The sequence below is a fragment of the Phyllostomus hastatus genome, unplaced genomic scaffold (assembly GCF_019186645.2).
Source record: "Phyllostomus hastatus isolate PE091 unplaced genomic scaffold, TTU_PhHast_1.1 phas_contig_113, whole genome shotgun sequence".
NCBI classification, from domain to species: domain Eukaryota; kingdom Metazoa; phylum Chordata; class Mammalia; order Chiroptera; family Phyllostomidae; genus Phyllostomus; species Phyllostomus hastatus.
The window spans coordinates 6,166,557-6,170,387 of NW_025333530.1; the positions used below are offsets into that span (position 1 = coordinate 6,166,557).

Consider the following 3,831-nt stretch of genomic DNA (forward strand, 5'->3'; position numbering starts at 1 on the left):
AAAGATAAAATCCTAAAAGAAGCAAGGGGAAAGGAGAGAGTTGCCTACAAAGGGGTGCCCATTACACTATCAGCTGATTTCTCAAAAGAAACCCTGCAGGCAAGAAGGGGCTGGAAAGAAGTATTTGAAGTCATGAAAGGCAAGGACCTACATCCAAGATTAGTCTATCTAGCAAAGCTATCATTTAAAATGGAAGGGTGGATAAAGCGCTTCCTAGATAAGGTCAAGTTAAAGGAGTTCATTATCACCAAGCTACTGTTATATGCAATGTTAAAGGGACTTCTGTAAGAAAAAGAAGATAAAAAATGTGAACAATAAAATGACAACAAACTCACAACTATCAACAAATGAACCTAAAAGAAAAGAAAAACAATGAAAACAAAAACTAAGCAAACAACTAGAACAGGAACAGAATCAGGGAAATGGACATCACATGGACGGATTTAGGTGGGGAGGGGGAAGGGAAGAATAGGGGGAAAAAGATACAGGGAAGAAGAAGCATAATTAGTAGGCATAAAATGGTAAAGGAAACAGAGGACTCAAAGACCTTACATGTACAACCCATGGACATGAACTAAGGTGGGGGGATGCTGGAGGGTTAGGGTGCAGGGTGGAGCGGGGAGTAAAGGGAAAAATTGGAAAAACTGTAATAGCATAATCAATAAAATACTTTAAAAAATTAAGAAATAAAAAATAAAATAAAATAGGATCTTAAAAAATATATATTGTTATGAGAAATGTTTGAGATTTTACTTCTTATGTTTTCTCCTAGGATTTTTATTGTTTCTAGTCTAACATTTAAGTCTTTAATCCATTTTGAGTTTACTCTTGTGTATGGTGTAAGAAAAGGGGTCTAGTTTTATTATTTTTACACGTATCTGTCCAAGTTTTCCAGCACCATTAATTAAATTGACTATCTTTACATCATTGTATATTTTTGTCTCCTTTGGCAAATATTAATTGACTATAAAGGTGTGATCTATTTCTGGGCTCTCCCTTCTGTTCCATTGATCTATATGTCTGTTTTTATGCCAATACCATGTTGTTTTGATTAATATGGCCTTGTAGTATAGTTTGATATCAGGTAGCATGAATCATCCAACTTTGTTCTTCTTTCTCAAGATTGCTGACTATTCGGGGTCTTTTGCATTTCCATAGAAATTTTTGGAATATTTGCTCTAGTTCTGTGAAATATGCCATTGGTATATTGATAGGAGTTGCATTGAATGTATAGATTGCTTTTGGTAGTATGGACATTTTAATAATGTTAATTCTTCTTGTCCATGAACATGGAACATGCTTCCTTATTTGTTCCTTCTTCAAATTCTTTCTTTAGAGTCTTATAATTTTCTGTGTACAGATCTCCTACATCCTAGGTTAAATTGATTCCAAAGTATTTCTTGAAGCAATTTTGAATGGGATTGTTTACTTAGTTTTCCTTTCTGATAGTTCATTCTTGCTGTATAAAAATGCAACCAATTTTTGAATATTTATTTTCTATCCTGCTACTTTACTAAAAAGTTCATCGATCAGTTCTAGTAGTATTTTCTAGTAGTAATGCTAGTGGAATCTTTAGGGTTCTCTGTATACAGTACCATGTCATCTGCAAATAATGACAATTTTACTTCTTCCTTCCCAATTTCCATATCTTTTATTTCTTCTTCTTGTCTAATTGGTGGGGCTAGGACTTCCATTACTATGTTGAATAAGAGTGGTAAAAGCAGACATCCTGTCTTGTTCCTGATGTTCAGGGAAATGCCTGTAGTTTTTGCTCAATGAGTATGATGTTGGGTTTGGGTTTGTCATATATGGCTTTTATTTTATTGAGGTATGTCCCCTCTATTCCCACTTTGCTGAGAGTGTTTATCATAAATCCATGCTGGATTTTATCAAATGCTTTTTCTGCATCTAATTGATATGATCATGTGGTTTTTATGTGGTGTATCACATTTATTGGTTTGCAGATATTGTACCAACCTTGCATCCCAGTAATAAATCCCACTTGATCATGGTATATGAGATTTTAATTTGTTACTGGATTCAGTTTGCTGATATTTTTGTTGAGAATTGTAGCATCTATGTTGATCAGGGATATTCCTATGCATTTTCTTTCTTTGGTTTTGAAATTAGGATAATGCTGACCTCATAAAATGAGCTTTGGTGTCATTTTCAATGAGCTTTTCTTGAATTGTTTGGAATAGTTTGAGAAAACTAGGTGCTAGTTCTTTGAAAGTTTGGTAAAATTCACCAGTGAAGCCATCTGGTCCATGGCTTTTATTTGTTGGGAGATTTTTGATTACTGCTTCATTTTCACTAGTTATAATCTGTCTATTCAGATTCTCTGATTCTTTTTTTTAACAGGCTTAATTCACTTTATTTTCCTTGTGCAAAAATTATGTGGTAGCCATAGCTGGAGCCTGGGTCCTCTGCACAGAAACTCTGGTGTGGGTCTTTATAAGATGGTCGGTGAATTTCTGGTAGGGAGACTTGGTGAACACAGTCTCTTTCCAGAGGTCGGGGGTGAGATGGCTGTAGGTCTTAGAGGTGGCATCAAAGGTGACCTTGGCAAAGTTGCCCACGGTGGCAGTGCAGCCCCTGGCTGAGGTGTAGCAGTCATGAATACCAGCCATCATCAGCAGCTTTTTGGGCGCAGGGGCTAAGACAATGCCAGTGCCCCTGGGGACAGGGATTAGGCACACCAGCACAGAGCCACAGCACCCAGTCATCTTACAAGGAGCTTGCTGATGTTGTTCCCCCAGTAGCCTTGCAGCACAGGGACAATGGAGAGCTTGGCCAGGATGATGGTTCCATGGATGGCAGTGGCTACTTCCTTTGAGCACTTAACACCCAGACCAAAGTGTCTATTGTAATGCCCAATAGTGACAAATGCCTTGAACTGGGTCTTCTGGCCTGCACGTGTCTGCTTTTGCATGGGCATAATCTTCAAAACCTCATCCTTGAGGTAAGCCCCCAAGAAGAAGTCAATGATCTCAGATTCCTTGATGGGCAGAGAAAAGAGATAGATTTGCTCCAGGGACTTGATTTTCATGTTCTTGACCAGGCAGCCCAACTTGGTGATGAAGATCCACTCCTCATCCTTGGCCTTGCGTCTGCCATCTCCATGGCCTTGACCCCGACCTCAACCCTGACCCCGACTTCAGCCCTGTGTGCAACCTCAGCCCTGATGCTGCTGCCAATTCCTCCTTGGAAGCCACTGTGGCCTCCCATTCCAGGGCCTTGGGGGGTCTCTGGGCACTCCCGCAGCACCAGCATCATCTGCCATTTGGTGTTCCTTGGAGAAAAAAAAGTCTCTGATTCTTCCTGACTCATTTTTGGAAGACTGTATGTTTCTAGAAATTTATCAGTTTCTTCCAGGTTGTCCAATTTATTGGCATATAGTTGTTTGTAATATTTTCTTACAATCTTTTGTATTTCTTTGTTGTCAGCCATTACTTCTCTTTCATTTCTGATTTTATGTATTTGAGTTCTTCTCCCTTTTTTACTTGATGAATCTGGTTAAATGTTTGTTAACTGGTTTATCTTTTCAAAGAGCCAGGTCTTGGATTTCCTGATCATTTGTATTGTTCTTTTAGACTCTATTTTGTTTATTTCTACTCTGATCTTTACTACTGCATTTCCTTCTGTTTACTAACTTTGGGCTTTGTTTGTTGTTACTTGTCTAATTCCTTTAAGTGTAAAGTTAGATTGTTATTTGAGATTTTTATTGTTTCTTGAGGTAGGCCTGTAGTGCTAAGAATTTCCCCTTTATGATGGCTTTCACTGTAGTCTCACAGATTTTGAGTTGTTACATTCTCATTTATATTTGTTTCA

General features: G+C 38.1%; 1 pseudogene; it reads right to left on the reverse strand.

The window, feature by feature from the left end:
- Positions 1-2,393: 2,393 nt before the first annotated feature.
- Positions 2,394-3,283, reverse strand: LOC123819200 (annotated as a pseudogene).
- Positions 3,284-3,831: the final 548 nt, after the last annotated feature.